General features: G+C 38.4%; 1 protein-coding gene and 1 long non-coding RNA gene across 3 annotated transcripts in view; one reads left to right on the top strand and one right to left on the bottom strand.

Moving 5' to 3' along the window:
• The window catches only part of LOC106082815 (uncharacterized), a 656,305-nt gene that overhangs the window by 131,658 nt on the left and 500,419 nt on the right, over positions 1-24,228 (top strand). The window lies entirely within an intron of this gene.
• On the bottom strand, positions 627-1,015 carry LOC131995360 (uncharacterized). The gene is made up of 2 exons (XR_009397410.1): positions 909-1,015; positions 627-844 (listed from the first exon to the last, which is right to left on the bottom strand). It is a non-coding gene; the product is annotated as an uncharacterized LOC131995360 (long non-coding RNA).

Consider the following 24,228-nt stretch of genomic DNA (forward strand, 5'->3'; position numbering starts at 1 on the left):
GTTCACATAAAATTTTTGACCTATTTTTCGTTTCTTTGCCTTCTGAGCTACCCTGCAGGGCAAATTTTTAATGAATATTGTTTTTGCGTTTACATATACAGGTAGTCTTTATTATTTTTTCTGGTCACATGTATCCTCAGGGGGTTAATCATGCTGAAGTGTTTGCAAAATATTTGTGTTCTAGGTTTTTTTTCAAACAATGTTCGATTGGCTAAAATATTTTCAAAGTAAAAAAAGTGAAAAATAAGCTTAACAATAGATTCTATAAAAAAAACAGTTGATTGAAAGTGTAAACATCCGCTGGGGCAGTAAGGACATCATCATGGCCCAAGCCTATAAACGCTAAATTGTCATTATCATCGGCAATAACACCAGCAACCAAACAACAGTCACTAGTAATCATCATCATCACCAACATCATCATCATCATCGTCGTTGTCCTCTGGTTTCATCATTATTGATATATTCACAACATCATAATAAAATTCAATCCACTCATCCTCGCTTCCCTACCAAGTCTATGCCAAGTAAAGAAAAACGGGGTCGTCTTGCTCTTCTTGCATTCATTCGACATTAGAAGGATGTGTCTTACTAAGGCATATCCTTTTAGCCCATAATCACTTGAGTGAACCTTTTTCTTTTATTTTCTATGTCTGATTTCGATTTTGCCAAATTTTCTTGTATTTACTCTATCAAGTTCTAGTAGTTATTGTTGTTGTTGCTGCTGTTGTTGTCGTCGTCCATCATTGTTATTCCTTGGATTTTGGCTGTCCTTATTGATTTTTCTGGCATTGATGTCGTACATGTCTAATTTCCTGATGTCATTAAATATCCATCTTAAAACCTTTACAAGTTAATGTAAAATTTATGTAAATACTGGAGGTCTGTTGTTGTTGTTGTTGCCCTACCATGTCATCCTTTTCCTTCTGCATGTTGTAATGGCAGCAGGATGTTTTCGTTCATGCTTTCAGAAGTGTTGGCAAAATACTCAGACAGATATTTCAAATATTGGTTTGTTTTTCTCTTATTCACGAACAAATTTTTTGAATGAATGATAGTCGGTGCAGAGAAAAAAATTTAGGAAAGTTTGTCAAAAGAAGAAGAGTGTGGCCTATACTTAAATGAACAGAAAAATGAGTGATGAACGATCATAAAAATCCGCGAGTTGCACAAAATGTGGGATATAAGATTTGTGTGCATGCCTATATCCTGGTCGAAAGAAATAGGTCTACATGTAGATATCGGGAATATAAACTTTACATTTTGCCACAGCCGAGTGTTGAACCAAGAATCTTCCGTTCACAAAACAGACGCTCTAAGCATTCACCAACATCACTATTATTTGAGCCTTCGACTATTTTTATACCCTCCACCATAGGATGAGGGTATACCAATTTCGTCATTCTGTTTGTAACTACTCGCAATATTCGTTTGAGACCCCATAAAATATATATTTTCTTGATCGTGGCAACATTTTATGTCGATCTAGCCATGTCCTTCCGTATGTCCGTCAATCCGTTTGTCCGTCCGTCTGTCGAAAGCACGCTAACTTTCGAAGGAGTAAAGCTAGTCGCTTGAAATTGTGCACATATACTTCTTATTAGTGTAGGTCGGTTGGAATTGTAAATGGTCCAAATCGGTCCATGTTTTGATATAGCTGCCATATAAACCGATCTTGGGTCTTGAATTCTTGAGCTTCTAGAGGGCGCAATTCTTATTCGATTAAAATGAAATTTTGCACGATATGTTTTGTTATGATATCCAACAACTGCCATATAAACCGATCTTGGGTCTTGACTTCTTGAGCCTCTAGAGGGCGCAATTATTATCCGATTGGAATTAAATTTTGCACGACGTGTTTTGCTGTGACTTCCAACAACTTTGCTAAGTATGATTCAAATCGGTCCATAACCTGATATAGTTGGCATATAAACCGATCTTGGGTCTTGAGTTTTTGAGCCTCTAGAGGGCGCAATTCTTATCCGATTGGAAAGAAATTTTGAACGACGTGTTTTGCTGTGACTTCCAACAACTGTGTAAAGTATGGTTCAAATCGGTCCATAACCTGATAAAGCTGTCCTATAAACGGATCTTGGGTCTTGACTTCTTAAGCCTCTAGAGGACGCAATTCTTATCCGATTGGAATGAAATTTTGCACGGTGTGTTTCGCTATGATTTCCAACAACTGTGCCGAGTATGGTTCAAATCGGACAATAACCTGATATAGCTGCCATATAAACCGATCTTGGGTCTTGATTTCTTGAGCCATTATAGGGCGCAATTCTTATCCGATTTGAATGAAATTTTGCAGGAAGTGTTTTACGATATCCAACAACTGTGCCAAGTATGGTTCAAATTGGTCTATAATCTTTTATAGCTTCCATATAAACCGATCTTGGGTCTTGACTTCTTGAGCCTCTAGAGGGCGCAGTTCTTATCCGATTTGGCTGAAATTTTGCATGATGTGTTTTATTATAACTTTCAACAACTGTGCTAAATTAGGTTAAAATCGGCCAATAACTTGATATAGCTGCCATATAAACCGATCTTGAATCTTGACTACTTGAGCCTCTAGAGGGCGCAATTCTTATCCGATTGGAATGAAATTTTGCACGATGTGTTTTGTTATGATATACAACAACTGTATGGTTCAAATCGGTATATAATCTGATATAGCTGCCATATAAACCGATCTTCAATCTTGACTTCTTAAACCTCCATGGGGCATAATTATTATCCGATTTCGCCGAAATTTTGTACAACAACTTCTCCCATGACCTTCAACATACGTGTCAAATATGGTCCGAATCGGCCTATAGCCTGATACAGTTCACATATAAACCGATCTCCCTATTTCAGTTCTTGAGCCCCTTAAGGGCGCAATTTTTATTCGAATTGACAGAGATTTTTCACAACGACTTCTACTATGGTCCCCAACATTCAATTTAATTATGGTCCGAATCGGACGATAACTTGATATTATAGCTCCAATATTATAGTAATTCTTTCCTTTTATCAAATATTTGCCTAAAATGAGATACCACGCATAGAACTCGACAAATGCGATCCATGGTGGAGGGTATATTAGATTCGGCCCGGCCGAACTTAGCACGCTTTTACTTGTTTTTGACTCGATATTTATGGTGAATTTCATAGAAATCGACTTAGATTTACATGTAGCTGTCATATATGTAAAACGCCTGATTTTCACTCCAAGAGCTACTGCAAGCGCTTTTATTGACAAACATTTTCCACAACGCTTTCATCGACGACTATCACAATATCTGAGAAGTTTGCTCAAAACTGGTTCAGATTTAGCTAAAGCTCCCATACATATGTTCACCAGATTTTGTCAACCTTAGTTATTAAAGTTTGAACATATGCTCGAAATGTGATTCGGATTGTTTAATAACCCATCTGAAAACATCCACCTAGGTCCATAAAAATTGGTTTAGAATTGGATATAGCCCCACATTGTACTTATAGGCTAGGTGTAGGGTATTATACAGTCATATTCGCCCGACTTTTGCCCTTGCTTTCTGGTTTTATATGCTTTCACAAGGTACTGACCTCTATATAAGGTTGGGTTAGATTGAAGAGAGGGTGCGGATATTAGTCCGCACCCTGCCATTATGAACACACACACCTAAGCCAGTGATCGACTTGTGGTGCGCCTCTATGAGGCTTTTCGGGCGTGCGTATTTTACCAAGAATTTTTCTTTGAAATGTTGCTGGAGTTTTCACAAAAAACCACTCATTTAAGTTACCATATTGAATTTTTTCAAGGTGTAACAGCTCACTCTTTGAGTTTAAAAAAACGCAATAGTGTGCGTTTGTTATTTGTTTTCTTTTTTTTCTCTTTCCTTTATTGAAAGGAGCTCAAGGATGACATGACATGGATTGTTGTGCGTGCCTCCAAAAGTGTTTATTGGAATTAGAATTGAATATTCAATTCACTGAGCCACTTCTGTTTCAAATTCTATTTTCGTCTGAGGCCTTTTTGGCGAAGCAAACGGGCAACTTACACAAGAAGTTTGAATGAATGAATTTTAAAGGTAGGACAATTGCAAGGCAGTTGGCCTTCGTTTATTGGGAAGGCAAGAGAAGGGTTATTAAAATTGTTGTTTACTTTCGGCAAGGATAACAAAGCGAACACTTTGAACTTCAGGAATGCGGGCTGTCTGTGTTTGAAGAAAGGAGGCAGTGGAACAACATCATCATCCATAGGGGAAGACATTTGAATTTTAATGGTTTTGGGAAATTTTTAAGGGAAATCTAGATTTGATTTTCAAATTGTATTGGCAAACATGGAAAAAGTGGGTATAACAGACAGACAAACACTGGGCTATGTGATAAAAAGGTTCAACCACCAGAATTGCCTGACAATCAGCATAATTTTCAATTTTCATTTTTAGTCGAAAAAACAAAAACACAACAAAAACCCATCGTATTTGTTAAAGGCCTAAATGGCCATAAACGTCTAATTGGAGGCCACAAATAATGGGGGTAGTTATCTGAGACGCACAGAAATTTTTCACAAAACAAAAAGAGGAGCAGCACACCAGCCCAGTTAAAGCAAAGAAGGAAAACCCTACCGAATGGGGTAATAAATATTTAGCTTATCCCTACTTTTTAGGGTTTATAGAAATTTATGAAGAAGTGTTTAAAGGCGAGCATTAAAACACACTTTAACATGTCTTCATGGTCTACGCTTCTCTCCTCTCCTCTCCTTCTAATTTAATTATGCCATATTTTGTGTTGTTGGGAAAATGCACAACAACCAGAAAATGGGGACGTTTTAAACCATGGTTAAATCCCGTCAAGCCATTACCAACAATTTTGTGGTTTAACTAATCCGCCTGGTGTGCGTTAAATGTTTGCTTGATTATGCGAATGTGCTTTCTAAGGACATCCGCATCCGCTACACTAGTGTGAAATAGAAAGCAAGCAGTAGGAATGGCAAGTAAAGAAAATCTTATTGCTATACTTCCGCCGGGAAGGTTTAGAAGCCATAACTATTAGAAGCCATAAAAATATGCCATGGTTAAAATTTCAGCCAGTTCGAATAACAATTGCGGAAATTGGACGAAATATTTATATAGGAGCTATATATATCCTATCTATATCGGAACCGATTTTTACAAAATTCACCAGTAATGTCGAGAGCTATAAGAAAACCCTTCCTACCACATTTATAGTGAATCGATTGGCCATATAATGGCAGTATATGTCTAAATCGGATTAACCTTTATATGGGAGCTTTTTCCAAATCTGAACCGCTTTCGACCACACTTCCTAGATATTGTGGTAGGTGTAGAGGAAAACGTTGTGCAAGATTTTGGAAAGATTGGTCAATAAAAATGTTTGCTGCACGAGAGAAGCCGTTACACAAAATTTCTTCCACAACGGATGAGAATTGCGCCCTCTAGAGGCTCAAGAAATCAAGATCCAAGATCGGTTTATATGGCAGCTATACCAGATTATGAACCGATTTCAATCATATTTAACACAGTTATTGGAAGACATAACAAAACACCTCATGCATAATTTCAGCCAAATCGGATGAGAATTGCGCCCTCTAGCGGCTCAAGAAATCCAGACCCAATATCGGTTTATTGGGCATGTATATCAAAACATGGGCTGATTTGAACCATACTTAGCGAAATTGTTGGAAGTGATACCAAAACACTTCATGCAAAATTTCAATCCATTTGGACAAGAAATGCGCCCTCTAGAGGCTCAAGAAGTCAAGACCCAAAATCGGTTTATATGGCAGCTATATCAAAACATTTACAATCTCAACCGAACTACACTAATAAGAAGTATTTGTGCAAAATTTCAAGTGGCTAGCTTAACCCCTTCGAAAGTTAGCGTGCTTTCGACAGACAGACGGACGGACGATTAGACGGACGGACATGGCTAGTTCGACTAAAAATGTTACGTCGATCAAGAATATATAGTGTATGGGGTCTCAGACGCATAATTCGAGGTGTTTCAAAGAGAATGACGAAATTAGTATACCCCCATCCTATGGTGAAGAGTATTAAAATGTGCCAAATTTTAAGATCATCGTATCGATCGGCATCTGTATCAGATAATGGAACGATTTTGACCACACATGAGCCTCTAGAGGGCGCAATTCCCATCCGATTTGACTGAAATTTTGCACGTGGTGGTTTGGTATCACTTCCAACAACTGTGTTAAGTATGCCACAAACCGGTTCATAATCTACTATAGCTCACATATAAACCCATTTGGGATCTTGACTTCTTGAGCCCATAGAGCGCGCAATTCTCATCCGATTTGGCTGAAATTTTGCAGGAGGTGTTTTCTTATGACTTCCAATAACTGTACTTAGTATGGCGTAAATCTGGGATCTTGACTTATTGGGCCTCTAAAGGGCGCAATTCTCATCCGATTTGGCTTAAATTTCATACAACGGCTTCTCGCATGACCTTCAACATTCGTGTCTAATATGGTCTGAATCGACCAATAGCTTGATACAGCTCCCATATAAAGCGATCTCCCGATTTTGCTTCTTGAGCCCCTACAAGGCGCAATTCTTATCCGAATGAACTGAAATATTACACAATGACTTTTACAATGTTCAGCACTCATTGATGGTCCGAATCGGACAATAATTTAATGTAGCTCCAGTGGCACAACAGCTTTTATTCAATATTCTTTGTTTGCCTAAAATGAGATACTGCGCATTAGAACTCGAAGTTCGTCAATCGTCGTTGGGTTGTTGTCATAGACCATAGACTTGACGTAGCCTCATAGAAAATAGTCTAACGGCATCAAATCGAACGAACGAAGTGGTCAATTGACTGTACCACTTCGTGAGATAACACGTTCTCCAAACTTGGTTTACAATAAATTGATAGTGACAATCGCTATGTGGCTTGTGTGTGGAACCACATGCTCTCCAAGTCCATATCATCCCATTGGGGCCAAAAAAAATCTCTTGTCTTCTCAAGGTTTTTGCCAGTTAAATAGAAGCACTAAATCATGTGCTACCATGGAAGCACATGATTTATTGCAGACAAAAAATCTGTCATTACACGAACACATGCATTGGGAAAAGTATAGCTAATAGACAGGTTTGTCGAGTGTGGCTAATGGGGCATTTGTATCATAGCGTCGTTTTCGCAACAAATACAAATGCAACATATCAACGTACGGCCATTGAAGCCATCACGCCTAATATGTTTGAAAACTCTTCTCACCAAAAGGCGAAAATCGTCCCATAGTGGTTGGTGTGTATTGCGATGTTTGGCTTTATTTTTCCATTAGCAAAGGAAATCTCCGATCATTGAGCTCGTCTCGAAAGAGAAACAAACAAAAATTCTGTTATCATTGAACAGTAGCGATTCCCATTCACAGTAATGTGCTGGTCTTGATCATAACGGGAGAAGTGCGACCCAATGCCGCCGCCAGTCCATAAACCGCACCAAACTGCAAGTTTTTTTTGGATGCAATGAACACTCATGGAGTACGTGTGGATTGCTGTTTGACCAACAACATATATTTTGCTTATTGGTGAAGCCATTCAGCCAGAAATGAGTCTTATCAGTGAAGTTCTTAACGTTGAGGCCACAGACGTCAAATTTCGGTAGAAAATTTTAATAATTTCGACTCGTTGTTGGCTCGTATATCTTTTTATACCCACCACCGTACGATAGGGGGTATATTCATTTAGTCACTCCGTTTGCAATACATCGAAATATCAATTTCCGACTCTACAAAGTATACGTATTTCGGATCGTCGTAAAATTCTAAGACGATTTAACGACATCAGTGTGACTTTCCGTCTATCCGTCAGTCCGTCTTTCCGTCCGTCTTTTGTAATCACTCTAACATTGAGATATTGAGCTGAAATTTGTCACAGATACGTCCTTTTGATGCACGCTGGTTAAATTCTTGAACGGGCCAAATCAGACCATATTTGGATATAGCTGCTATATAGACCGATTTTCCGATTTTTCATTGGGTCTAATGCCCATAAACACTTTATTTTTCATTCGATTTTGCTGAAATTTGGAACAGTGAGTAGTTTCAGTCTTCCCGACAACTGACCCAAATATGGTTCAGAGCGGACTATACTTAGATATAGCTACCATATAGACCGATCTCCCGATAAAGGGTCTGAAGACCATAAAAGCTTTATTTATTACCCGATTTCTGACTTAAATAAGGATTAGATCGGGCCTTATTGGGATCCAGCTGCCACGTAGACCGATCTCCCGCTAAAGGGTCTGAAGGCCATAAAAACTTTATTTTTCATCCGATTTTGCTGAAATTTGAAACAGTGTCTCCCGACAACTGCCCCAAATATGGTTCAGAAGGGCGAAATTTAGATATAGTTGTCATATGGACCGATCTCCCCTATAAAGGGTCTGAAGCCCGTAAATGCTTTATTTATTACCCGATTTCGCTGAAATTTAAAACAGTGGGTTATTTCAAGCCTCCCGACATCTGACCTTAATAAGGTTCAAATGGGACCATATGTAGACATAGCTGCCATATACACCGATAAGGGGTCTGAAGCCAATAAAAGCCTTATTTATTACCCGATTTCGCAGAAATTTGAAACAGTAAGTAGGTTGAGACCTCCCAACATTTATGGATCTGGTCGGACTATATTTAGATATAGCTGCCATATAGACCGATCTGCCGATAAGGGGACTGAAGCCCATAAAAGCTTTATTTATTACCCGATTTCGCTGAAATTTTAAACACAGAGTTTTAATGTTAGTGGTGTAGGGTACAAAATATTCTTTTCTAACGCAGTTTTCTTGCATCCAATAAACACTGCATGACCACAACCCAAATACCTGTTCTTGTTAACTAAGTCATAATTTGCTGGGGGGATTTGCCTTTCGTCCACATAACAATTTCCTCCATCCCACCTCCTGGCACTTGTTTCGTTAAAATCTTAATTTTCATTGAAAGTAGCGGTCTTTTTTTTCTTGTTTATTGTGCTCGCTTAAATGGAAAATTAAAATCTTTGGTTGTTTTGGCCAAAGCTTCATTTCCGCCCACATTTGAAAGCACACCCAAAAAAAAAAGCACGTAGTAGTATTAGGTAAATTGTGGATGGTTGGCCATGGCAGGTCATATGGTCGTCGTTTTTTTTTTTGGGTATGCCATGGTTGGATTTTCTTCTTCTGCTGTCCCTTTACTGGGGTATGGGTGTTTGCCGTTGAATTGCTTTTTGTGTTGCCAATGTGGGCTTGCTGACAAGATTGCGTTGCAAGCGTGCGACAGCGTATGGCTAAAGCGAGAAAAAAATGGTAATTAAATATTATAAAATTTGCATTTTGTTTTATGTTTATTTTTTTTTTCTTGTTTCTTATACCTTTCGCCTGGCGTGCTTTACTCTGAGCCGTTGATACAGCCGTTGTCTGTGTGCCTTATGATTAAAATTCTCTTTTAAGGAAATTATAAATCACGGAACAAACAAAAGAGTGTAGGGAAAATTTTCTTGGGAATTTGGCATGATGAATTCGGTGAAAGGATTCGATTGTTAGCTGTAGAGTTCATCTTGTAGCTGGCCCAGTGAGCATTGCTACACCATAATGTTTTTTTTTAGAAATAAATATTTTTATATCCACCACCATAAGATGGGGGTATACAAATCCAGTCATTTCCATTCTGATATCTCGAAATGTTGATCTACGATGTCATTGAGTATATATTCTTGATTGTCTCGCATTTGAGTCGATCTAACCATGTCCCTTCGTCCGCTGAAATCATGATAGCGTTCACAAGCGTAAATCTAGCTTGAAATGTTGCACATATTCTTTAGGTTCAGATTTGGATATAGCTACCAACTAAAGTGGTCCTTCGACTTAACTTCTTGATCCCCTACAAGCCTCAATTGTTATTCTATTGGGTTGAAAATTAGCATGAAGTGTTCTATTACGACTTCCAATACTTGTGCAAGGTATGGTTCCAACCGGTCTTTAACCTAATATAGGTTCCACATAAAATGATCTTCCGATTTGACATAGTGATACTCTATACCACTACTGTGGTACAGGGTATTATAACTTAGTGAATTTGTTTGTAACACCCAAAAGGAAGAGAGATAGACCCATTGATAAGTATACCGATCGACTCAGAATCACTTTCTGATTCAATTTAGCTATGTCCGGCTGTCTATCTGGCCGTCTGTCTGTCTGTCCGTCTGTCCATGTTACTTTGTGTACAAAGTACAGGTCGCAGTTTTCATCCGATCGTCTTCAAATTTGGTACAGACATGTTTTTCGGCCTGGAGACGAAGCCTATTGAAATTGGAAAAAATCGGTTCAGATCTGGATATAGCACTCATATATATATGTTCGTCCGATTTTCACTCCTAGAGCCACAGCAAGCATATTTATAGACCAATCTTGCCAAAATATTGCACAACGCTTTCCTCGACGACTACCGGAATATACGTAGAGTTTGGTCAAAATCGGTTCGGATTTAGATATAGCTCCCATATATATGTTCGTCCGATTTTCAATAATAATGCAGTAAAATGGTCATTTGTTAACCGATTCTCTTGAATTTTGGCAAGAAGAATTTTTCTAAGACTCTCGACATTGCTGGTGAATTTCATGGAAATCTGTTCAGATTTAGATATAGCTCTCATATATATATATCGCCCGATTTTAACTTCTGGAGTCGTAGCAAGCGCATTTATTGATCCATCTTGCCAAAATTTCGCAAAACGCTTTCCTCGACGACTGCCGCAGTATCTGAGGAGTTTGCTCAAAATCGGTTCCAATTTAGATATAGCTCTCATATATATGTTCGTCCGATTTTGAGAAATATTGCAAAAAAGTGATCATTTATTATTCGATTATGTCGAAATTTTGCAGGAAAGATTTTCTTATGACTCTCAATATTACTGGTGAATTTCATAGAAATCGGCCCAGATTTAGATATAGCTGTCATATATGTATATCGCCAGATTTTCACCCCAAGAGCTACTGCAAGCGCTTTGATTGGCCAATCTTGCCAAATTTTCCACAACGCTTTCCTCGAGGACTACCTCATTATCTGAGAAGTTTGCTCGAAATCGGTTCAGAATTAGATATAGCTTCCATACATACGTTCGTCAGATTTTGGGTAATTTGCCATAATGTTGTCATTTGTCAACCGTAGTTTTTACATTTGGAACATATTTGCTCGCCGAGGTCCATCAAAATTGGTTCAAAATTGGATATAGGTCCCACATTGTACTTATAGGGTAGGTGTAGGGTATTATACAGTCGGTGCCGCCCGACTTTTGCCCTTCCTTACTGGTTTTGAAGTAGTTTGTTGTCCCCTATTGGGCAGTTTACTGGCCTTGCACCTTCATCATCGTCATGGCCCAGCACCTTCATCACCATCATGTTTTTATCCCCACCATCAGAAATCATTTCATCATTTCGTTTCTAATACACCTCGAAATGTCGATTTGTCGATAATTTTGCTGAAAAAATCTCAAATTTTGCCCATGAACATTCCACTAAGGCACAGGGCCAAATTTTTACATATCAATGAGTGCAATCCGAATCAAATTTAAGCTCAATGATTAAGGGGCCTCCTTTCCATAGCCGACTCTGAACAGCGTGCCGCAGTGGGACATCTCTTTGGAGAGAAGTTTTAACATGGCTGAGCCAAAAGCAATACGAAACAAGTTAAACCGCGCTAAGTTTGGCCGGGCCCAATCTTATATACTTTCCACCATGGATCACATTTGTGGAGTTCTTTTCCCGGTATCACATTTTCGGCAAACAAAGAATAAAAGGAAAGAATTGCTATGCTATTGGAGCTATATCAAGTTATGATCCGATTCGGACCAAAACTGAATTGAATGTTAGAGACCATAGAAGAAGTCATTGTGTAAAATTTCAGCCAAATCGAATAGGAATTTGCGACCTTTAGGGGCTCAAGAAGTAAAATAGGGAGTTTTTTTTATAGGGGAGGTGTATTAGGCTGAAACCGATTCAGACCATATTTGACACGTATGCTGAAAGTCATAGAAGAAGGCGTTGTACAAAATTTCAGCCAAATCGGAAAATGGTGTCGCCCTCCCGAGGCTAAAGAAGTCAAGATCCCAGATTGGTTTTTATGACAGCTATATCAGGTTATGGACCGATTTCAACCATATTGGGCGTAGTTGTTGGAAGTCATAACAAAACACGTCATGCAAAATTTCAGTCAAATCGGACGAGAATTGCGCCTTCTAGTGGCTCAAGAAGTCAAGACCCCAGATCAGTTTATAGGGCAGCTCTATCAAATTAGGGACCGATTTAAATCATACTTAGCACAGTTGTTGGAAGTCAAAACAAAACACGTCTTGCAAAATTTCAGCCAAATCGGATAAGAAGTGCGCCCTCTAGTGGCTCAAGAAGTCAATACTCAAAATCGGTTTATATGGGAGCTGTATCTGGTGATGAACCTATTTGAACCATACTTAGCGCAGTTGTTGGAAGTGATACCAAAACACCACGTGCAAAATTTCAGTCAAATGGGACGAAAATTGCGCCCTCTAGAGGCTCAAGAAGTGAAAATCCAAGATCGGTTAATATGGCAGCTGTATCAGGTTATGAACCGATTTCAACCATACTAAGCACAATTGGTGGAAGTGATACCAAAACAGTGCGAAATTTCAATCAAATCGGGTGAGAATTGCGAACTCTAGAGGCTCAAGATCGGTGGATTTGGCCCATTTACAATCACAACCGGCCTAGACCGATCTGCCAATGTAGGGTCTTAGGCCCATTAAAGCCGCAATTATTATCCGATTTCGCAGAAATTTGGGACAGTGAGTTATGTTAGGCCCCCCGACATTCTTGTTTAATTTGTCTCCGATCGGTTCAGATTTGGATATAGCTCTAGAGGTCGCATATGGACCTATCTCTCGATACAAGGCTTTCGGCCCATAAAAGTCGCATTTATTGGCCGATTTCGGCGAAATTTGGTATAGTGAGTTGTGTTAGGCTTCTCGATATCTTTGTGTAATACGGCCTGGATCGGTCCAGATTTGGATATAGCTGCCGTATATACCGATCTGCCGATTTAGAGTGTTAGGCCCATAAAAGATGGATTTATTAACAGATTTCGCTGAAATTGGGCACTATGAGTTGCTTTACAAACTTCGACATTCGTACCGGGCGTGGCTGAGATCCGTCTATATTTCGATATAATTGCCATATAGAGCGATCTGCCAATTTAGGGTCTAAGGCCAATAATAGGCGTATTTATTGTCCGATTTCTTTAAAATTTGGTATAGCAAGTTTTGTAATGATCCTCGACATCCCTGTTCAATACGGCTCAGATTGATTTAGATTTGGATATAGATGATCTATATATCGATGGAGATCGGAATAAATGATGCTTTATTCAGGTATTATGACGAATGGTGCCGAGTTGGTGGGTGTCCAAAGTTCAGCCCGGCCGAACTTAATACCTTTTTACTTGTTAAAGACTGTACTGTGATTTCAACAGACAGACGGACGAACATGTCTAAATCGACTTAGATTTTTAAGACGATCAAGAATATAGGACTTTATAGGGTCGGAAATGGATATTTTGATGTGTTGCAAACGGAACAACAAAATGAATATACCCCCACCCATCGGTGGTGGGTATAAAAAAAAAATTATTATTATTTTTAATGCTTTACATCACTCTCGTTTCAAGTCTATGGCCATTTGGTGCCATTGTCTCTTTATCAACGGGGCTTTTGCCTATGCTATGCTGATGGCCCCCAGTGGCCAAATGGCAACACCCTCTATATGTGCGGGCAATTATTTACAAAGAAAAATGTCTACACCTTTTCGCATAACTTTTGACATTTTGTGATTCTCATTTTTTGTTTAGCAAAAAAGGTATAAAAAAGCCCATTTGCATAAGGAAAATAAAAAAAGAAAGCAAAAAGAAAAAAAAGAGAAAAACTGCAAAACAAAAGCAAAAATATACGAAAACGCTGTAAAGAAAAGAATGTTGTTAACAAAAACCTTTTGCAGCTATTGTTGGTTTTATTTTGCATTTTTTTTTTTTTTATTTAAAATGCCAAGGAAAACATTTCGGGGAATAACTCAACCTTGAGATAAGCGCGGCAGATGTAAAACGCACAATGGCCTCAAATGAAAAGGTGAGCGATATAATGTGAGTTATTTGTTATTTCATTTCAAAGGAATTGGAATTCTAGAATTTTCAAAGAATTTCAGTAAAAAATTATGGCTTAAGTTTTGAGTGATGTCCATGAAATGCCATTTACCAAGAAAAGTTCAATGACACAAACAAGTTCAAGGTCAAGGGTTTTTATACCCTACACCACTATTGTGGTACAGGGTAACACCCCGAAGGAAGAGAGATAGACTCATTGATAAGTACACCGATCGACTCAGAATCACTTTCTGATTCGATTTAGCCCGTCTGTCTGTCTGTCCGTCTTTCTGTCTGTCTGTCAATGTAAATTTGTGTACAAAGTACAAGTCGCAGTTTTCATCCGATTGTCTTCAAATTAAGTACAGGCATGTTTTTCGGCTTAGAGACATAGCCTATTGAATTTGGAAAAAATCGGTTCAGATTTGGATATAGCTCCCATATATATGTTCGTCCGATTTGTAGTAAAATTGCAATTAAATGGTCTTTTTTTAACCGATTCTTCCGAAATTTGGCAGGAAGGGTTTTTCTATGATCCTCGACATTACCAATGAATTTCATGGAAATCGGTTCAGATTTAGATATAGCTCTCATATATATATATCACCCGATTTTCACTTCCAGAGCCACTACAAGCGCATTTATTGACCAATCTTCCCAAAATTTTGCACAGCGCTTTCCCCGACTACTACCATAATATCTGGGAAGGTTGCTCGAAATCGGTTGACATTTAGATATAGCTCCCATATATATATTCTTCCGATTTTCAGTAATATTGCAATAAAATGGTCATTTGTTAATGAATTCTCTCGAAAATTGGCAGGAAGGATTTTCTTATGACTCTCGATATTACTGTTGAACTTCATAGAAATCGGTTCAGATTAAGATATAGCTGCCATACATGTATATCTTCCGATTTTCACTTCTGGAGCCACTGCAAGCGCATTTATTGACCTATCTTCCCAAAACTTTGTTCAATGCTTTCCTCAACGACTTTTATAATGTATATGAAGTTTGCTTGAAATCGGTTCAGATTTAGATATAGCTGCCATATATATATATATATATATATATATATATATATATATATATTGTAAACCGTAGTAATTAAAGTTTGGACATATTTGTTCAAAATTTGATACGGATTGTTTAATAAGGGTAGGTGTACGGTATTATACAGTCGGCACCGCCCAACTTTTGCCTTTCCTTACTTGTCTTTGTTTTTTGTGTGTCATTTATGTGTCATTTATCTACTGAACATGTAAATTTTTAAGTTTCCGTAAATTATATGGCATTAAATTTTCTTTTATTAATAATTGATGTTCTTCTGAGACCAGCCCACTGTGCCACAGTGTTAGTTGCTTGCCTTTTGCCTTAAAATATTCTTGCCCTTACTTTCGAACGACCATTAAGCATTGTTTTACGTTCCTTATTCCTTTAATAACAATTTAATTAGTTTTACCTTTGAATATTTTATGATTAGAGAACACGAGTTTGGTATGCGGTAAAAAGGGGACAGGGATTTCGCTTCAACAATGCTGAATTAATGGTAATCACAAGACAAAATACTTGCTAAACCCTTTTTTTCTTTGCTTTTGGTCGAAGGATGAGCGCAACGACGCAAACTTTTCATTGTTATGTGAGCTGCTTAACGAGATTGTGTGGCAACAAATGGTCATTTGCCTACTCCCATAAATTGTATTTCTACGACATGATAATGAGTGCTTCAGAAATCGAAAAAATTAATATACAGATGGATGGAAGTAAAAAGGCATTAAGTTCGTCCGGGCCGAACTTTGGATACCCGCCACCTCGGGTATATATGTAAACCACCTTTCGTCAAAATTCGGTGAAAAATGCACACCTTATGCCCCATAGCAGCTATATCGAAATATGTTCCGATTAGGACCAAATACTAATAAGTACAAGTCTTTGTTCAATTGTGTATTACAAAATTTTGATCCTTTTTGTAGCTATATCTAAAAATAAACCGATCTGAAACATATACGGCACGGATATCGAAAAGCCTAACATAAGTTACTGTGCCACATTTCAGTGAAATCGGAATATAAAGGCGCCTTTTATGGGACCAAGACTTTAAATTTAGATATCGGTCTATATGGCAGCTATATCCAAATCTCGACCGATTTGAACCAAGTTGCAAAAAAATGTCGAGGGACCTAACACAATTCACTGTCCCAAATTTCGCCGAAATCGGACAATAAATGCGCCTTTTATGGCCCCAAAACCTTAAATCGGGATATCGGTCTATATGGCAGCTATATTGAAATCTGGACCGATCTAGGGCAAATTGAGGAAGTATGTCGAGAGGCTTAACCTAACTCACTGTCCCAAATTCCGGCGACATAGGACAATAAATGCGCCTTTTATGGGCTCAAATCCTTAAATCGGTGAATCGGTCTATATGGCAGCTACATCCAAATCTGGACCGATCTGCGCCATATTGCAAAAGTATGTCGAGAGGCTTAATTTAACTCACTGTGTCAAATTTCGGTGGCACAGGATAATAATTGCGCCTTTTATGGGCCCAAAGCTTTAAATCGGTAGATCGGTCTATATGGCAGCTATATCCAAATCTGGACCGATATGTGCCATATGGCAAAAATATGTCGAGGGGCTTTACTTAACTCACTGTCCCAAATTTCAGCGACATAGAACAATAATTGCGCCTTTTGTGGGCCCAGAACCTTAAATCGAGAGATCGGTCTATATGGCAGCTCTACCCAAATCTGGACCGATCTAAGCCAAATTGCAGAAGTATGTCGAGAGGCTTAGATTAACTCACTGTCCCAAATTTCGGCGACATAGGACAATAAATGCGCCTTTTATGGGCCTAAAGCTTTAAATCGAGAGATCGGTCTATATGGCAGCTATATTGAAATCTGAACCGATCTGGACCATATTGCATAAGTATATCAAGAGGCTTAACTTAACTCACGGTTCCAAATTTCGGCGACATCCGACGATAAATGCTTTTTTTATGGGCCCAAAATCTTAAATCGAGAGATGGGTCTATATGGCAGCTATATCTAAAACTGAACCGATCTGAACCAAATTGCAGAAGTATGTCGAGGGGCTTAACTTAACTCTTTGTCCCAAATTTCGGCGACATCGGACAATAAATGCGCCTTTTGTGCGCCTAAGACCCTAAATTGGCGGATCGGTCTATATGGCAGCTATATCCAAATCTGGACCGATCTAGGCCAAAATAAAGAAGAATGTTGAATATACATAACACATCTCACTGTTCCAAATTTCAGCAAAATCGGATGATAAATATGGCTTTTGTGGGCCTAAGACCCTAAATCGGCGGATCGGCCTATATGTCAGCTATATCCAAATCTGGACCGATTTGAGCCAAGTTGGGGAGGGATGTTGAGGGTCTTTATTTAACTCACTGTCTCAATTTTTCAGCAAAATCGGATAATAAATGTGGCTTTTGTGGGCCTAAGACCCTAAATCGGCGGATCGGTCTATATGGGGGCTATATCAAGATATAGTCCAATATAGCCCATCTTTGAACTTAACCTGCTTATGGACAAAAATAGAATCTGTGCAAAATTTCAGCTCAATAGCTCTATTTTTAAAGACTGCAGACGGACTGACGGACGGACATATCTAGATCGTCTTCGATTTTTACGCTGATCAAGAACATATATACCTTATAGCTTATAGGGCCGGAAATGGATATTTCGATGTGTTGCAAACGGAATGGCAAAATGAATATATCCCCATCTTTCGGTGGTGGCTATAGCAAGTGAAAATGAATTGGCCTAAGCTGGATGCAAAAAACCTTTTTTGGGCTTAAGCCCTTAAATCGGGAGAATGGCCTTTACATAGCCTTTTCTAAATATGATTTGATTGGGATTATAAACGGCTTGTTGGGGGCCAGCATGTTCCCCTTTAACGCTAAACGCATGGGTTCAAATCCAGGCGACAACATCAGAAAAACAATTTTCAGCGGTTGTTTCCTCTACTAGTACTGGGGACACTTGTTATTTACCTGTGGCTATCAGTTGTATAAACTTCTCTGCTTAGTGGTGTCTCTCTGCGGCAAGCGGTTTGGACTCGGCAATAAAAAGGTGGTCAGCACTCATTGAGGGAAGTATTCCCGCACAAATAAGGGAAGTATTCCCGCGGCTCCTTAATCGAAAGTTGATGATCAAATTTGTTCAAATTGGCAAAATAATCGGCACTTGTTCTCATTCTTCCAAATTTCATTAAAATCTGACATTAAATGCTCCTATCCTATGCAATTTGGATATTCCAAAAGAGAGAACTCCCACAGACTAACAGACACATGAGGACAAGCGAAAAAATTTGTATATTTTTCTAGTGGTTGTTTATTAGTTTTTTTTTTGTTTCGTATCGTCAAAAATCTAATTAAAGGTTGTTTATCGATAGACTTTTTGTTTACCAAAACTAATTGAATTTGAGTCAACAGTCTGCACTGGAATGATGGATAATTAGAGACAAATTAAAAGCGAATGCCACTAATTGGAAATAACGTCGCTAACGGTTAAAGACTTGCTGTCATTAATACTGAAATCAAATATTTTTTGCTTTTCTGAGAACTTTAATAAATGGTAGGTTTTTCCCAAAAAAAACCTACCAAACAAAAAAATGGTTACTCATGAAAACTTTATCGACCCACAAAGGACAAGGCAAGTAAGGACATTCAAATAGTTTATATGATTTATCAAAAATTCCATGTTTTTAGCTTTTCGTCGTTTTTGGTGTTTCTTCTCTTCTTCCCTGTTTGGGTCAACGCCATGTATATGACTGTGGCATAGCCTTCACATAGTTAACGTTTTGAGTCACCAAAGAGAATGGCCGTCTTGTAGTAGAAATATGAGTGAAATTGTGGTTTAATTCCTAGAATGACATTGAGTATAGGTTTTATTTTAGGGTTAGTTGAATGTCAGAGAAACAATTTTGTATCTTTGAATTTGGTATGAAGCAAGAGAAAAGTATAGAATTTTGATATATTGGGTTGCCCAAAAAGTAATTGCGGATTTTTTAAAAGAAAGTAACTGCATTTTTAATAAAACTTAGAATGAACTTTAATCAAATATACTTTTTACACTTTTTTTCTAAAGCAAGCTAAAAGTAACAGCTGATAACTGACAGAAGAAAGAATGTAATTACAGAGTCACAAGCTGTGAAAAAATTTGTCAACGCCGACTATATGAAAAATCCGCAATTACTTTTTGGGCAACCCAATATCTTTAAATGCATTCAGCACACATGCTGAAAGGGTAAAAATTCATATGTGGCCAAGTTTTTTAATGAAAATTATTTTATCTCTATATATAAAATAGTCGCATGATTTTCTGATTAGCTGACAGACTGATCACTGCCCAGCCCAAACGGCTAAAGCCAGTGTTTTGTGATATTCGTACATTTAGACTCTAAAAAGTACCAAATAGTACGAAAATGGTGAATGTTTGCCCATGGCGAACGGAAAGGGCTAGAATTATGAGGAATGACCTTAAGCAGTCTGGACTTTCTTTACAACCATAAAATATTGATTGACGGAGTTTAAACGGGTGCAGCCAAGACGAACTCCATTGTGGTCGACCTGTTGAGTTGTCCATGACAGAAATGTTTGGAGAGATCCTAAAAATGGTTTAGGGTAGCCGTTGATAAAAAGTTCTAGAGCCATATTGCATAAGTATGTCGAGGGGCTTTACTTAACTCACTGTCCCATCGTCGGCGACATCCGACGATAAATGCGCTTATTATGGCCCAAAACCTTAAATCGAGAGATCGGTCTATATGGGAGCTATATCCAAATCTGGACCGATCTGGGCCAAGTTGTAGAGGGATGTTGAGGGTCTTAATTTAACTCACTGTCCCAAATTTCAGCAAAATCGCATAATAAATGTGGCTTTTGTGGGCCTAAGACCCTAAATCGGCGGATTGGTCTATATGGCAGCTATATACAAATCTGGACCGATGTGTGCCATATGGCAGAAATATGTCGAGGGGCTTTACTTAACTCACTGTCCCAAATTTGAGCAAAATCGGATAAAAATGGTTTAGGTTAGCCGTTGATGAAAAGTTCTTGAGCCAGCTGAGTTCACAGGCATTTCAAAAAGTGCTATGCCTTGCATATGGATGAAATATTTGAAGATGAGAAAGCTGTGCGCAACGATGAGTGCAACGATTGAAAGCAAACGTTCAATGCAACAAAAATAGTGCCGTTCACAAATGTTTACTTTACTTTAATTGCCCATGGGGATTTTTGATGTAGGTCGCTAGGGATTGCAAATGGGCCATATCCGTTCAGATTCGGATAAAGCTCCTCCATAAAGTGGTCGTTCGACATGACTTCTTGAGTCCCTGTAATCTGCATTTATTATCCGATCCGATTGAAATTTTGCACAAGTGTTCCGTTATGACTACCAATACTCGTGCCAAGTATGGTCCAAATCGGTCTCCCATATAAATCGGTTTCCCAATTTGAGAGCTTGAGCTCCTGGAAGCCATGGTGGTAAGTATTGTTCAATCGGCCTATAAACTGGTATACCTCCCATATAAATCGATCTTACGACTAGCCCTCTACGACCTAAAAGCTTAAATTTTTGCCACAATTTCATTCATTACATTCATTATAAAACACGTCGTGCAAACTGAAATTTTGCACAAATACTTTTTATTAGTGTAGGTCGGTTGGTATTGTAAATGGGCCACATCAGCCCATGTTTTTATAAAGCTGCTATATAAACCGACCTTGGGTCTTGACTTTTTGAGCCTCTAGAGGGCGCAATTCTTATCCCATTTGACTGAAATTTTGCACGTGGTGTTTCGGTATTACTTCCAATAACTGCGCTAAGTATGGTTCAAATCGGTCCATGTTTTGATATAGCTGCCATATAAACCGAACGTGGGTCTTGACTTCTTAAGTCTCTAGAGGGCGCAATTCTCAGCCGATTTAACTGAAATTTTGCACGTAGTGTTCTGATATCACTTCCAACAACTGCGCTTAGTATGGTTCCAATCGATCCATAACCTGATATAGCTGCCATATAAACCCATCTGGGATTTTGAATTCTTGAGCCTCTAGAGGGCGCAATTCTTATCCGATTTAACTGAAATTTTGCACGTAGTGTTCTGATATCACTTCCACAACTGCGCAAAGTATGATTAAAATCAGTCCATGTTTTGATATAGCTGCCATATAAACCGATCTGGGGTCTTGACTTCTTGAGCCTCTAGATGGCGCAATTCTAGTCCGATTTGACTGAAATTTTGCACGTGGTATTTTGGTATGGCTCAAATCGGTTTATAACCTGATATAGCTGTCATATAAACCGATCTGGGGTCTTGACTTCTTGAACCTATAGAGGGCGCAATTCCCGTCCGAATTGACTGAAATTTTGCATGAGTTGTTTGGTTATGACTTCCAATAACTGTGCTAAGTATGGAGCAAATCGGTTTATAAACTGATATAGCTGCCACATAAACCGATCTGGGATCGTGGCTTCTTGAGCCGCTAGAGGGCGCAATTCTCATCCGATTTGGCTGAAATTTTGCATGAGGTGTTCTGTTATGACTATCAATAAATATGCTAAGTATGGTTTAAATCGGTCCATGTTTTGATATAGCTGCCAAATAAACCGATCGGGGATCTTGACTTCTTGAGACTCTAGAGGGCTCAATTCTCATCTGATTTGACAGAAATTTTGCATGAGCTGTTTTATTATGACTTCCAATAAATGTGATAAGTATGGCGCAAATCGGTTTATAACTAGATATAGCTGCCATATAAACCGATCTGGGATCTTGACTTCTTGAGCCTCTAGAGGGAGCAATTCGCATCCGATTTGGCTGAAATTTCTCATGATCTTCAACATACGTGTTTAATATGGTCTGAATCGATCAATAGCTTGATAAAGCTTCCATATAAACCCATCTCCCGATTTTGCTTCTTGAGCCCCTACAAGGCGCAATTATTATCCGAATGAACTGAAATATTACACAATGACTTCTACAGTATTCAACATTCGTTTATGGTCCGAATCGGACTATAACTTGCTATAGCTCCAATAGCATAACAGCTCTTATTAAATATTCTGTGTTTGCCTAAAAAGAAATATCGCGCATAGAACTCGACAAATGCGATCCATGGTGGAGGGTATATAAGATTCGGCCTGGCCGAACTTGGCACGCTTTTACTTGTTGATTCTATCTAGCATCTATATTTTACATTCTTTATAGAATTATAAATATCGGAAAGTCTTTGTATTAAATAAATCTTAAACTTTCTTCAATATTGGTTTTGTATAATTAATGCAAATGTGTAATTACCTATAGCTATAAAAGCACGGCTCATTAACTACTCTCTCTCTCCCTCTCTCTCTCTTTGGATTTAATGTATTTTTATTTTAGCAAATCTCAAAAAGTAAATAAATTTTTTCTTATGCCAATTTTCATTTTTCTTATTCCCTTGCTAATGATAATCTCGAACAAAACATTCCTCTAGAAATTTAAGTTTGTTTTCCAAAGCATCTGTCCAAGGAAGGGGAAAGAGAGAGAGCGAGAGCGAGAGTGAAATGCTCTAAAGTTTTCTGCATAAAAATTAGCCTTTTATTGCCATTAGCACATTTTCTAGAGCGTATTAAAATGCTTGCCTTTGCTTGGTGGCGTTTTTAGCCCAAATCGAGTTGCGTAGGACACAAATTACTCTATTTACACATTTTACTTGGAATGCGTTCAAAGTCTTGGTGGCTTGTGTAAAAAATGTCATAAAAAGTATCATTAGAGACGGTAATGTAGACTTGGGGAATTCTCTGAGGGGACCCAACAAACAAACACTCGTTGGCATAAACCCTCATACCCAACTACATAGCTAAGTGAATGCAAAAGAATTCTCAGAATCTCATAGAGAAGCAACACCCGAACTCAGATAGACATACGCATACACACATACACACATGCAGTATATTTGAACACACATGCTTACAAATGTACACATGTAGAGAAATTTACGGCCAAATAAAAAGCTAAATGAACATACGATTAAAGCCACGAAAACGCAATAAGCAAAAAGAAAATACTCAAGAAAGCAAAAAAAAACACGTCCAAAATTTGTTGTGATATTAAAGCTTTTCATAACAAAGTACATACAATAACGCACACATACGAATGGACCATAAATATGCAAGAATATTAGGGTGTAACGAGTCGAAAGTGAAAAAAGCTAAGAAAAACGAACAGGAAAAGGTTACTTGGAAATAAAACAAATTAAGTTCGGCTAATAAAAAATATGCGTATTAGCTGATGGCCTTAAATCAGAAGATAGGTATGTGGCGATTTTGGGTCTTGACTTCTAGACCCTTTAGAGGGCGCAATTCTCGTCCGATTTGATTGAAATTTTGCACGTAGTGTTTTGGTATCACATCCAATAACTGCGCTAAGTATGATTCAAATGGGTCCATGTTTTGATATAGCTGGCATATAAACCGATTTTGGGTCTTGATTTCTGGAGCCTCTAGAGGGCGCAATTCCAGTCCGATTTGATTGAAATTTTGCACATATTGTTTTGATATCTCTTCCAATAACTGTGTTAAGTATAATGTTAATCGGTTTAAAATCTGGTATAGCTGTCATGTAAACCGATCTTGGGTCTTGACTTCTTGAGCCTCTAGAGGGCGCAATTCTCGTCCGATTTGAAAGAAATTTTGCATGTTGTGTTTCGGTATCTCTTCCAACAACTGTGCGAAGTATGGTCCTAATCGGCCAATAACCTGATATAGCTGACATATAAACCGATCTTGGGCTTGACTTCTTTTGCCTCTAGAGGGCGCAATTCTCATCCAATTTGGCTGAGGTTTCGTGTGAGGTGTTTTGTTATGACTTCCAATAAGTGTGTTAGGTATGGTGCAAATCGGTAGATAACCTGATATAGCTGCCATATAAACCGATCTTGACTTTTTGAGCCTCTAGAGGGTGCAATTTTGTACAACGGCTTCTCTCATGACCTTCTACATACATGTCTTATATGGTCTCAATCGATCAATAGCTTGATACAGCTCCCATGTAAACCTATC

Source organism: Stomoxys calcitrans, chromosome 2 (assembly GCF_963082655.1).
Source record: "Stomoxys calcitrans chromosome 2, idStoCalc2.1, whole genome shotgun sequence".
Classification (NCBI taxonomy): domain Eukaryota; kingdom Metazoa; phylum Arthropoda; class Insecta; order Diptera; family Muscidae; genus Stomoxys; species Stomoxys calcitrans.